Source organism: Scardinius erythrophthalmus, assembly GCF_964197995.2.
Source record: "Scardinius erythrophthalmus genome assembly, chromosome: 1".
NCBI lineage: Eukaryota > Metazoa > Chordata > Actinopteri > Cypriniformes > Leuciscidae > Scardinius > Scardinius erythrophthalmus.
Genome location: NC_138221.1, coordinates 9,226,410 through 9,240,344, shown reverse-complemented (window position 1 = coordinate 9,240,344; position 13,935 = coordinate 9,226,410). Strand labels below are relative to the sequence as shown.

At 46.6% G+C, this 13,935-nt stretch overlaps 1 protein-coding gene across 1 annotated transcript in view; it reads right to left on the bottom strand.

The window, feature by feature from the left end:
• The window catches only part of LOC308700561 (CD276 antigen homolog), a 1,553,888-nt gene that overhangs the window by 91,620 nt on the left and 1,448,333 nt on the right, over positions 1-13,935 (bottom strand). The window lies entirely within an intron of this gene.

The window sequence follows — 13,935 nt, the reverse complement described above, 5'->3', positions numbered from 1 at the left end:
CATGACGTAATGCATGCTGGGAGCCACCCATAGTATAAAACTCATGGCTCCCAGCATGCATTGCGGCATGAACATGTCACACCACACAACTCTATATAGTATATTAGACTTTTATTTAGATTTTAAAATATATATATTTTCTCCAACAGCCCAAGCACACACACAGGCCTATATAATGCTGTGTAAAATAAATGTATAATTTATAATCAGCTCCATATTGGATTCCAAGTGATCAAGAGGCGTGATAGTTTGTCCCACAGCTTGTCTACTCTTCTGCTACACACTCAAAAGTATGCACCTTTTCTTCCCAAAAAGAGTACATACTTTTACAGCGTAGTATAAGAAGGTGAATTGAGCCTTAGAGTAAAAAATCGGCCATTTTCTCTTCAGTTTCATCTGAGCTGTTGAGGTGAATGGCAGGACAAACTTTCCCCAGTCAGACAGAAACAAAATGTTGAAACACACACACACACACACACACACACACAAACAAAAAAGATGCGCGTCAGTATAGAGTACAAACCATAACACACACAAATTATGCCAAAATGTCCGTTTTGTCGAGTGTCCTCATAAGAGCAGTCTAAGGGTGTATTCACACCTGACTTGTTTGGTTCGATTGAATTGAACTCAAGTTCGTTTCCCCCCTTGGTGCGGATCTTTTGGGCAGGTGTGAATACAGCAATCGCACTCGGGTGCGGACCGAACAACCGTACCTGCTGTCAAAATCATACTCCCCTATGTAAAATACTTATTATTGAACTTAAACACTTGTGCTTTCCTGTAGCTTAGTGGTAAGAGCATTGCGTTAACAACGCAGATTCCAGAGGATTGCACATACCAATGTATAATGTATAGGATAATGGAATGTAAGTTGCTTTGGATAAAAGCGTATGTTATTTAACATGACGACATGCATGATTAAACAATGCACACGTTAAAAAAATTATGAACGTTGCAAAGTTGAATCGCCATCAATACAAATTCGCTGATACGTTACTGCGGTCAAGCCAGCCGCCAAAAAAAAAATCTATCTTTTTTCTTTCTTTCTGTCTTTCTTTCTTTCTTTCTTTTTTCTATCTATCTAGGCTATCTATCTATCTTCTTTCTTTCTTTCTTTCTTTCTTTCTTTCTTTCTTTCTTTCTTTCTTTCTTTCTTTCTTTCTTTCTTTCTTTCTTTCTATCTATCTATCTATCTTTTTTCTCTCTCTCTTTCTATCTATCTATCTATCTATCTATCTATCTATCTATCTATCTATCTATCTATCTTTTTTCTCTCTCTCTTTCTATCTATCTATCTATCTATCTATCTATCTATCTATCTATCTTTTTTCTTTCTTTCTTTTTTCTATCTATCTATCTATCTATCTATCTTTTTTCTTTCTTTCCTTCTTTCTTTCTTTTTTCTCTTTCTTTCTATCTATCTATCTATCTATCTATCTATCTATCTATCTATCTATCTATCTATCTATCTATCTATCTATCTATCTATCTATCTATCTATCTATCTATGCATGCTGGGAGCCACCCATAGTATAAAACTCATGGCTCCCAGCATGCATTGCGGCATGAAGAATGTCACACCACACAACTCTATATAGTATGATATTAGACTTTTATTTAGATGTAAAAAAAAAATATATTTTCTCCAACAGCTCACACACACAGGCCTATATAATGGTGTGTAAAACAAGTGTATAATTCATAATCAGCTCCATATTGGATTCCATGTGATCAAGAGCTTAGAGCATTTCATTCAAACTCATTTCAAGAGTTCACCAGTAGAGGACACTCGTGCAACATTAGCGAGGGATGAGCACAAACAGTGGACGTAAACACAGCCTTGCCCTGCGTCTCAATGTCCATACTATCCTTCCTAAACAGTGTGTGAGATTAAAGTAAGTGTGTCCCAAAGCACAGTATGTTGAAGAGTGTGGCAGAAGTCTCCGGATGGTCTACTATTTCTGGTGGATTTTGGAAGTGTGGATCCGTGCTCACTATAACAGCTAATATTACCACGACACGAGTACAAACACGAGTAAAAAGTGTAAAAAAAAAAAAAAAAACATGGCGGATATGCGCAACCGACGGTGAGAGGTTTAGATTAGATTATGTTTCTTCTGCAATAATCATGTGGACTTTTATAAAGATCCGTTTGGCCATTAACTTTTAAATGCATCATATTTCATTAATATGAGGAGAATCTTGTCATGAAAGACCCGTGACTGCAGATCAACGTGATTCTGCATTTCTCTCTGATACGGTATGAAATGAAAGTAAATGTGGAGGATTTTATCTTTGACAAGATGATTGACAGGTCAGTTTGAGTGTCAGGATGCGTGTAACTAATCGACTGAGATCAACCGTTAAAGACAATTGTATGATGTGATAGTTTGTCCCAAAGCTTGTCTACTCTTCTGCTACACACTCAAAAGTATGCACCTTTTCTTCACAAAAAGAGAACATACTTTTAGGGCGTAGTATAAGTAGGTGAATTGAGCATTAGAGTACAAAATAAGTGAAGTCGGCCATTTTCTCTTCAGTTTCATCTGAGCTGTTGAGGTGAATGGCAGGACAAACTTTCTCTGGTCAGACAGAAACAAAATGTAGGCAGAGATAACTATTTTTCTTTAGGGTTAAAAATATATAATTTTTAATAAGATATTTAAATCAGTTTATTTCATATTGTGGTCATAAGACACCCAGACTTGATGAATAACTGAAGTTTTATATGTTAAACTTGTTGCCGAGCATTACGAGTGTACGGCTTATTTTGTGTTTCTCTCTTTTGTTGTATATTTGTTTTGTTTACTTTTACATGTATGTTTTTTGATAATTTTGTGAGTGGATGAGCAGTATTTTATGTCTGTTTGGTGTTTTTCATGTATCTACAGTGAATGCGCTGCATGGATGAGCTCAACATATCGTCTTCATGTGACGCTTTCTGGGAGAATCGAGTGAAAGAACCGGAGTGTTATATGAACACACTACTCTCACTGTTTATACTAAACATGTCCTAGAATATGCATAAGTACGCTAATTGGGACACACCATAAAAGTCCATGAAATGAAACTAAAACAACACCTTAATGTAGAATCTCAATCATACTGTACAATATGACATTCATATTTTAACTTTTTTTTATTATCATCATATTACATACAAAGTTAATATTTTTGCTGTCAAGTTTCAATTCCTTTATTATTTCCAGCATCACGTTTTGGACTGTTACTTCACTGCAGTTCATTAGTTTGAAGCAATGCTTTGAGTTACTCTTCTGTGAGAGTCAAAGAAGCTTTTGTTCCCTCAGTTTGTTCTGGTTCAGTGATACTGATAGACCTTAGTGTTACTGACATTATGAGGCTCTTCTAACACTGTTTTCTCACCTGAATACTTGACAGTGTATCTGACTGAGGTCTTGAGTTGATTTCTGAGAGTAAGCTGACATCTCCACTCTCTGTTGTCATCTTCATTCAGGAGTGTTGTAGTCAGAGTGATGATACAGTGATATTGATCTGATGGTGATAATATCTGATATCTGGAGTCTGTCTTCAGATCAACACCAGTCTGATTCACCCACAACAGCTCAATTCCCTCAGAACTGACCAGATTATCACAGTCAACTGAATACAACTGACAGGAGAGAGTCACAGAGCGGCCTGGACTGATCTCAGTCTGTGAGGATGAAGATGATGATGATGATGGAAACACTGAAACTGAACACAAGATACAAATCACAGACTCTTCAGTCATCATCTGAGTTTAAAGGGAGAATATTAAATTGAGCACATAATCATAAACTTGCCATGAAGAACATGCAGAATAACACTTGCATCAGATCCTGGTTTTCTGTTATTCACATGTTGTCTGCAGATGTATAATCCATGATCTTCTTCTGTGACGTTCTTGATGTTCAGAGAGCAGTCAGACTCCAGACTCAGTCTCTCATGTCTCTCTGTGTCTTTCTTCTTTATCCCTCCAGTAATCAGTTCAACTATCTCTGAACGTCTGATGCTGTTATAGTTCCATGTAGTTTTAGATGTGCAGTCAGAAAGAGCTTTATTACAGGACAGACGCACATTTTCACCAGAACTGATGAACACATGATCAGTCACTCTGATGTTTGAGTGACACTATGTCCAGTATCAAGAATAATACAGTATGATCTGTGTGTATCAATACACAACTCTGAGATCACCACGTGAATGTGTGCAAGAATAAACTGAGCATGTTCAAATGAACTCTTTCCAGACTAATTCCACTAAATGTTGTAAGGGTGGATTTCCTGCAAGACTGCCGAATGACTAAAGAAACATTGTCAGCAAGATGGTAGAAAACTGTACATTTCTTGTCTATTCCACCCACTGCCACTTATACCAACGACGGAAATAAGCGCAGTTACAATAGATTAATATGTGGGAGAGCGTTGCTGTAGAGAGTGACGATACTGTATTGCAATAGATAGCACTATTATACTATATAGCAAGTCAATACCAAATCAAAACTAGTTAGCACATTATTTGTAATTGAAAGGGTTTATTGACAACATGGTTATAGTTATACTTAAAATAGTTACAAAATAGATGTATGAGATGATAACTTATACCAATAATTGTACTCAGCATATATGTAAAATGTTACCCGAGAGAGAGAGAGAGAGAGAGAGAGAGAGAGAGAGAGAGAGAGAGACCCAAGAAAGGGACCCAAAGAATAAAAGAGACAATTACAATCTTCTTTTATCCTTTTCTGACCATGTGACTAAAACCCAAATGTGAGACGTTCAAACTGACCAATCAGATAATTACAACTTCCCCCACGGTACTAAATGTGTGACAATTCATCGACCCCTGAAGTACACACATCTTGGCCTACAGTGATCACTATCAGCCCCTCTGTGCCTTTAGGAACTACAGATGATCATTGTGGAGGAAAGAGGGGGTGGAAAACGTACTCGGTTACTAACGTAACCTCTGTTCTCTCTAGAGAGGTTCTCTCGTATTGCGTAAGCTAGCTTACGCTGCGGGAAAGTCTCCTTTCTCGAGATACTGAAGCCAAAAATTATCCTTAATTTTTTAAAACTTGTCAACGCAGTGCGGCAGCCTGCAGACCTAGGGCAAGCGAATCGCGTGCCCATTGGCTGCTCTGTGGCAACTGCAGCAGCCTATGGCTGAGCCTTGCGCGTGACGTCACGTCCAATGAGCGCGCTTGGCGCGCTTAATGCGTCACAGCCCGTCATAAGGGGTGTGGCTTAGCGTATATAAGCAAGGAACAGAGGCTGCTTCGCTGGTTTCTGTCGCATGAAGCGAAATGAGCTCGTGGCGAGAGCACGGTGGGTTACGCAATACTCGTTCCCTCTCTAGACAGAACAGAGGTTACGTTAGTAACCGAGTACGTTCTCTTACGAGAGATTCTCTCGTATTGCGTAAGCTAGCTTACGCTGCGGGAACACCTTTGTCAACGCCGTGCGCGCGCCCAGCATCCTGAATGAATCCCATGGGGAGCCCAGGGAACGCGAAGCGGAGCTGGGCGGCCAAGATACCACAGTACACAAGCACATAATATGGGGCAGGGAGCGGCACAGCCGGTCCAACTAACACTTCCATATAGTGTAGCTCAACCAGTAGAGCTAAATCAGCAGCGTAGCCCGCGCACAGACAGTGGGCTGGCTTACGCGAGACTTAGACTGATAACACTTTGGCCTGCAAAGCGGGAACTTCCAGGTTGTAAAACCTAACAAATGTGGAGGGGGAGGCCCAGCCTGCCGCTGCACAAATGTCATGAATGGGAATCCCACTGGACCACGCCCACGATGAGGCCATGCCTCTGGTGGAGTGTGCCCGAATGCCCAAAGGGCACTGCAGGTTTTTAGATGCGTAAGCAGCTGCGATAGCATCAACTATCCATCTGGACAGGGTGTGTTTCGAGGCGGCGAGACCCTTGGTGCGCCCACCAAACGAAACAAAGAGCTGCTCTGAACGCCTGAAGGTGGCGGAGCGTGAAATATAGCTTCTCAGCGCCCTAACTGGGCAGAGGAGATGGCTATCTGCCTCGCAGCCGGCATTCGGCAGGGCTGAAAGGGAAATGACCTGCGCTCTGAAGGGAGTGCCCAAAATTTTTGGGACGTACCCATGCCTCGGTCTGAGAATAACTTTAGAGTCATTGGGTCCGAACTCGAGGCACGCAGCGTTAGTGGATAACGCGTGAAGGTCTCCCACACGTTTTACTGAAGACAGTGCTATCAGAAAAACGGTTTTGAGCGTGAGGTATTTCATATCCACAGTTTCTAAGGGTTCAAAGGGATGTGCTTTCAGTGCGTCTAAGACCAGTGAAAGATCCCACATAGGAACCGAAGGGGGGTTCATCCTCCTCGCTCCTCTAAGGAAGCGGATGACAAACTCGTTTCTTCCTAATGCGCGGCCCGGCTCTGAGACAGAGAGCGCTGAAATGGCCGCGACATAGACTTTGAGCGTGGAGGGGGACCTGCCCGCGTCCAGTAGCTCTTGAAGGAAGCACAATACTTGCGAGACCCCACATGTCTGTGGATTAAGCCCTCTGGTAGTGCACCATTTGTTAAACACAGACCATTTAGACGTGTAGAGCCGCCTTGTGGAGGGGGCTCTAGATTGTATGATCGTGTTCATCACCCCTTCTGGTAGATCAGCATGTAATTGTTGAGGCTCCACGCATGCAGAGACCAGTGCTCTGGGTGGGGATGCCAAATCGAGCCGCGGGCTTGAGAGAGAAGGTCTCTCCGCACCGGAATCGGCCAAGGGGCTGAGTCTGCCAATTGTATGAGTTCCGGGAACCAAGCTTGGTTCTCCCAGAACGGGGCTATGAGGAGCACTGTGTGGCGCGCTTTCCTGACTCTCTCGATGACCTGAGGCAGCAGAGAGACTGGTGGAAACGCATATAGCGGGCCGCTGGGCCAAGGCTGGGCCAGCGCGTCCTCGCTCTTTGAAAAGAATGCTGGGCAGTGTGCGTTGTCTTTTGACGCAAAGAGGTCGACTTTCGCTCTGCCAAAGCGGCGCCACAGCGACTGGACTGTTTGGGGGTGTAGAGACCACTCCCCAGGGGGAACGTTGTCCCTGGACAGTCTGTCGGGGCCCTCGTTCAGATGGCCAGGCACATGCGATGCTCTCAGAGAGCGCAGAGAGTGCTGAGCCCATACGAGGAGGCGTTCCGTCAGGGCGCAGAGTTGCTTTGATCTGACACCACCCTGGCGGTTCACATAGGCCACTACTGAAGTGTTGTCCGTGCGGACTAGAACATGGTGACCATGGAGGAAAGGGAGGAAGTGCATGAGCGCTTTCTCGACCGCGAGCATCTTTTAGACAGTTTATGTGTAGGAGATTCTCCTGGTCTGACCAGTGGCCATAGACCGGTCTGCCTTCGAAGAGCGCTCCCCAACCTAGGTTGGACGCGTCTGTTGAGACAACTTTCCGGTGTGAAACCACTCCCATATTCACTCCCGTGTGATACCATTCGGCTGCTAGCCAGGGCTGCAGGGCTGAGACACAGACCTGAGTTACTCTGATTAGCGAGCCGCCGGTCGCCCAGGCTCGATGGGATACGCGCGTTCTCAGCCAGCGTTGAAGCGGGCGCATGCGCAGTAAACCCAGCTGAAGCACTGCTGCAGCTGAGGCCATATGCCCCAGAATGCGCTGAAATGCCTTCAGGGGAACCCGGTTGCCTTCTTTGAAGGATGCAGCGAGGCGCTGGATGCGGCGCGCGCGCTGCTCCGACAATCTGGCCGTCATCGCCACCGAGTCTAGTTCTATTCCGAGAAAGGAAATCGACTGCCGGGGCGAGAGCGAGCTCTTGGTCCAGTTGACCGCTAGACCCAGACCCTCCAGGTGGTCGAGTAGCGCTGTTCTGTGAGACACAAGTTCTGTCTCTGACTGCGCTAGAACGAGCCAATCGTCCAAATAGTTCAGAATTCGCATTCCCTGACTCCTCAGGGGAGCGAGAGCCGTGTCCATGCATTTCGTAAATGTACGGGGTGCTAAAGACAGGCCGAACGGCAGGACTGTGTATTGATAAGCTCGACCGTCGAAGGCGAATCTCAAGAACGGCCTGTGACGGGGAGTTATCTGGATCTGGAAATACGCGTCTTTCAGATCGAGAGAGATAAACCAGTCTCCTGGGCGAATTTGCGCGAGGATCTGTCTGGTTGTAATCATCCTGAACGGCCGTCTCATGAGAGCCTTGTTCAGATGTCTCAGATCTAAAATAGGTCTTAATGCTCCGTCCTTCTTGGGAACGAGGAAGTAACGGCTGTAAAAGCCTGACTCGCTCAGGGAAGGATGAACCTGTTCTATGGCCCCTTTTCGCAGCAGCTTTGCTATTTCTGCTTGAAGCAGATGTGCTGTTTCCAAACTCACTTTCGTTTCCATCTGCGCTAGAAAGCGCGGAGGGCGACGAGCAAATTGGAGCGAATAACCGTGTCTTATGGTGTTGAGCACCCATTCTGACGCGCCCTGAATAGCCTCCCATACTTTTGCATGCATAGCTAGGGGTCGAATGGTCTCTGGGTTCAGATCGCCGCGTTGCGCGGGATGGGGAACCTGTATCAGAGAAGACGGGGCGGCGCGCGCGCCGCCGATGCTCGGACACGAGGGCAGAAGAACAGGGCTGGCTGACTGTGCAGAATTTAGTAGCTCGATCTCGGACGATGGAGCGTGAACTGCTGTCAAATAACCCAGGCGCGAGAGCGGCGTGGGGATTATGGTGTCTGAAAGTGGGTGCGCGTGCTCGTGAGCTGGCGCGGGATTTGCACTTATGACACGGCCAGTGTTTGGGGGCTTTATGAGGTTTGCAACCTGTCTGGCAGAGCGGGCAGTGGGCAGGTGTGAGCACAAGGCTGTGGGCACATTTCCTACACTTGATGCTCGAGCGGAAAGTTTCCGCTTTAAGAGATAGCGCTCTGGACGCGTTGCCATGGGAACCTGGTCTGTGTGAGGCAGTGAGCACACGGGAGTGGGCACTTTTTCTACACTTAATACCCCTGCGGCTTGAGCCGTAGCAACTTGAGGTAACTGAGTGACAGAGCGAGCAGCGAGTAGGTGTGAACACGGAAGTGTGGGCACATTTACTACATTTAGTACTCGAGCGGTGTGAGGCCGCTTTATGAGAGAGCGCTCTGGGCGCGTTACCATGGGGATTGTACTTGTGTGAAGCAGTGAGCACATGGGTGTGGGCACATTTTCTACACTTAAAGCACTTATACTCTTTTGAGATTTATCTGGGTCGCCGTGAAAACGGCGTTTGTGTGCAGGCGAGCGAGTGTTAATACTGGCTCGTTGGCTGCGGTGTGTGCTGCTGCAGTAGCCTGAACATAGGGGACTGACAGAGCTGTGCGTTTTGATGGCGGTCCGGCCGTAGCGGGACTCAACCATCTTTTCCTCCTTGCGGATGCTAGGAGGACTTCGCGGGCTCGGGCTTCAACGCGATCTTGGGCCGCGGGCCCCGCGGGGGCGGCGGTCTGTGACGGCTGGTCGAGCGCGACCTGGGGTGATTGCCCTGGCGTCGCTGCGAAGCGCTGGGAGGCCTGGAAGAGCGCTGGTTAGAGCTGCGCACAGGAGGCTGAGTTTGAGGGCGGCCTGTGGCTGGGCTCGAACGGCGGGGCAGGAAGAGGTCCATCGCCTGCGACGCCTTCTGTACTTCAGAGAACCGATCCACAATTCCGCTGACCGCAGGGCCAAAGAGGCCGGTGGGCGAGAGTGGTGCGTTCAGAAATACAGCGCGCTCTGACTCACTCATGTCCGTGTCAACCAAAGGTGTCTGTCGATGACGGTGAGCGCTGCCATGGATCTGCCGATGGCTTGAGCAGCGGTCTTGGTAGCGCGTAGCGCGAGATCCGTAGCGCTGCGCAGATCGGTTAAGGCAGACTGATCCGAGCCCTTCTCGTCCAGTTCACGGAGGAGGTCGGCTTGAAGGATCTGAAGAATGGCCATTGAGTGCAGGGCGGAAGCAGCCTGGCCGGAGGCGGCGAAAGCGCGGCCGGCGAGAGCTGAGGTGGTCCTGCAGGCTTTAGACGGCAGGGCAGACTTTGAGCGCCATCTAGCAGACGGTGGGCAAAGGTGTGTTGCCACAGCATCCTCAACGGCGGGGATGCCGTTATAGCCGTTCTTGGCGGCTCCGTCCACCTGGGAGAGAGCCGAGGAGACTGGCGAGCGGAGTCTGGTGGAGAACGGAGCGTTCCAGGATTTAGAGAGCTCGGCGTGGAGCTCAGGCAGGAAGGGTGCTGACCTAGAGGCAGGCGCAGGGCGGCGGCTAGGTAGAAAACACCCGTCAAGGCGATTGGGCTCCGGCTCCTTAGGTGGGGACCAATCCAGTCCCATTCTCTCGACCGCTAGAGTGAGGAGGCGGAGAAGCTCCGCGTCAACACTAGCGCGGGTTCTGGAAGACTCCAAAGTCGAGGGGGCGGAGCGGTGAGAGCCCGACCACTCCTCGCTGTCAGACGCGAGCAGAGAGCAGCTGTCAGCGGCATCATCTGCATCATCCCCCAGGACGACGGCAGTGCGGGCAGAGGCCGGCCGCTGCGCGTCGGTGAAGGGTGGGGGGGAAGGAGAGAGCGAGGCTCGCGGGAGAGGTTCCGGCGAGCACTCAGCTGTAGCGTCCAGTTCCGGCGGCCTTTGAGAGCGACGTTTCTTCTTACGTGGCCCGGAAGAAGTGGCCGGAGAAGGTGGAGGTTCTTCAAATTTAGTGAGTCGAGCCCGTAGGGTCGACATCGGTAACTCCTCACACTGTTCGCAGCCGCCCTCGGAGAGAGCGCGAACCGCGTGGTCGAAGCCCAGGCAGAGAGCGCACACCACGTGGCGGTCTCCGTCGCTGAGCGCGGCTCTGCACGAGCCACAGGATGTGCGAGGCATTTGAAACAACGCCTCGCGCTCTTTTAGATGCAAGTGTGTCGCGGCGGACACACAGACACACAACACAGAGCAGAAAAAGGATATATATGCCGGATGGCGCAGCAGGCAGGGAAGGCTGAAGGCGGCGAGCGGCCGGCGTCCTCAGGCTGAAATCCTCGGCGTGCTGGTCGCTTGATTCGACGGCGGCTTCCTCGGAGATCAGTGATGCGAAGAGCTTCGCTGAAGAGACAGAAATCAGCGAAGCAGCCTCTGTTCCTTGCTTATATACGCTAAGCCACACCCCTTATGACGGGCTGTGACGCATTAAGCGCGCCAAGCGCGCTCATTGGACGTGACGTCACGCGCAAGGCTCAGCCATAGGCTGCTGCAGTTGCCGCAGAGCAGCCAATGGGCACGCGATTCGCTTGCCCTAGGTCTGCAGGCTGCCGCACTGCGTTGACAAGTTTTAAAAAATTAAGGATAATTTTTGGCTTCAGTATCTCGAGAAAGGAGACTTTCCCGCAGCGTAAGCTAGCTTACGCAATACGAGAGAACCTCTCGTAAGAGAACAGTAAAGCAAACGTCTTTGTTCATTTCAAATATTATTTTCAATCCTACAATGTCTTTAGAGAAAATACAGATTTCTTTACCTGTGAGAAGTGAAGAGAGAATGATCAGTCCCAGCACACACAGATCACACTTATCAGCCATTTTGTGTTTATGTCAGTCTTTCTCTTCATTATATATAGTTACGGCTCTTCCTTTAAACATCATCAGCTCCTCCTCTTCATTATATATAGTTACAGCTCTTCCTTTAAACATCATCAGCTCCTCCTGTGGTTTTTAACTTCCTCTGATCTCATCAAATGAGTGAATCACACAGTCTCACACACATCTGCTCTGAACAGTTTATTGGCTACTTTTGCACACGAGAGAATTACTGTTAGTCTCACTTCTTTATTTTTGCAGTTTCCCACATGCCGTTAAAATCTAGAAATACAATTATTACATTATTAATGAAAAGGTAAGACAAGGTAAAAGTGTCATGGCCCCTTTAAGAGCGTTTCTCTGTGGGCGGAGTTGTGCACGCAATTAGATTTCTGTGTGCTTTTTAAGACCGGAAGAGCAGTTGTTTGCGTGGGCTACTGGCTTTGTTTTCTGTTTGAGACTATAAACTAGAGTTGCTATAGTGACACTAAAGTGTTGCTTTAAGTGTGTGTGAAATTATTTGAATTACTGTTAGTCTCACTTCTTTCTTTTAGCAGTTTCCCGCATTACGTTAAAATCCAGAAATACGATTATTACATTATTAGTGAAAAAATTGTTTTGTTACTGAAAAGGTTTCCAATATCCATGACTAATTTGTAGAAAATTAAGTTTTTAAGGTATTTTGAAATGATTAACGTCAGCTCCAGTTTGGTGAAACAGAAAGTATTTGCACACACTTCATGAGCGTCTGTAAAGCAGTTATTAAATGTCTTCAGGAAGTTTCTACACATGGATTATAATGTTCTGCTTTACTCTCTCCAGCCCTGAGAAATAGATCAGATCCGCCTCTATCTATCTATCTATCTATCTATCTATCTATCTATCTATCTATCTATCTATCTATCTATCTATCTATCTATCGCAAGGTAAAAGTGTCATGGCCCCTTTAAGAGCGTTTCTTTGGGCAGTTGTGCACGCGATTAGATTTCTGTGTGCTGTTTAAAGTGTAAGTTGCAGGTTAAATTTTTCACGAAGATAATGCAATGTGTTTATTAAACATAAAGATAAGAACCGCCCACCATTGTTTTTTATACCAAAATGCTGATATAACATGAAAAGTTGGCACTTTTAACAGTGGTTTTAACCGCTCCCGCTCCCTTCCACTAGATGGGGCGTGACGTCATAAGAGGAACTCACTAGTAGTGTCACCCTACGCTAGCAGCTATAGATGCCTTACATAACTACAGAAAAGTTGGTTGTATGTTTTATTTGATAAAAAAAAATTATTGATAAAATAACTCAGCTGTAAACATACTCGTGTATGCTGACTTCAAGGGGACCGTGATCCTGCCTGAAATGAGAATAAGCTATTCGCAAAACAAACGGGTTCAGGCACGTCAGATCAGCCGGTCACAGGTCGAGCTGTTCCACTAAACTCCAAAACGCGTTCACCTCACGGCAGCACACACTCTCCACTGCTGATTAGCCCACACATACACAGTGATGGGGACATCGATCTCTTTTTCTTTTCTGACAATAAACATCGCTAATTAAATCGTGAGAAATTGATAACGCGTGGATTGAGGAAGGGTATTACATGACGTTTGAGGCGTCGATGAGACTAGCGATTGGTGCCTGTGCAGTGTGTGCATCTCTACAGCTCTGATTTGGACTGACTTACTGTAAGTAAATAATGTCTTCAGTCGTTGTCCCTCCTTGCTATTCTACATGACGGCAATATTTTGAAAATACTTGCTTGTTCCCTTATATTATCCGGGTTAAGTTTGCACCAGGCTAGACTAGCTCTAACGTAGCTAACATTACTCACCAGGACACCTGGCCAACCCTCCACTAATTCTCCTCACACCAAGCATTAATAACTCTTTGAGTGCCACGGCTCCCCTCTCTCACGCCTGACCGGTTAAAAATTGTAGGGCTGTGGTCCATAAATAATTTGATGGTTTCCCACATCCTCAGTCGTTCTCCAAATAGCCACAATACAGTAGGAATCTAGCGGAGTATGGGTTGCGAGTTCCTCTTGTGACATCATCACCCAGTAACTGAAAAAACACGCTACCTTTGAAGAAACCCCAATAAATGTTATTTTAACGCATTTTAAGACAGAAATAATTAAATATATACATATAGAGCACTTTAATTTACACATTAATTGGCTGTGGTGGTTAACCTGCAACTTACACTTTAAGAGCCTGTAAGGCCCGCTATATTGGTCCAATCTGCCGGTTCGCCAATACACGGGGAAGGTATCACGTGTTCTGTCCTCACTCATGCAAAGTATTGGTTGGTTAAATTTGTAATACATTGATCATATGTATTTTCTCGTTAATTCATCTGACTCCATAAATGAAAGGTTTT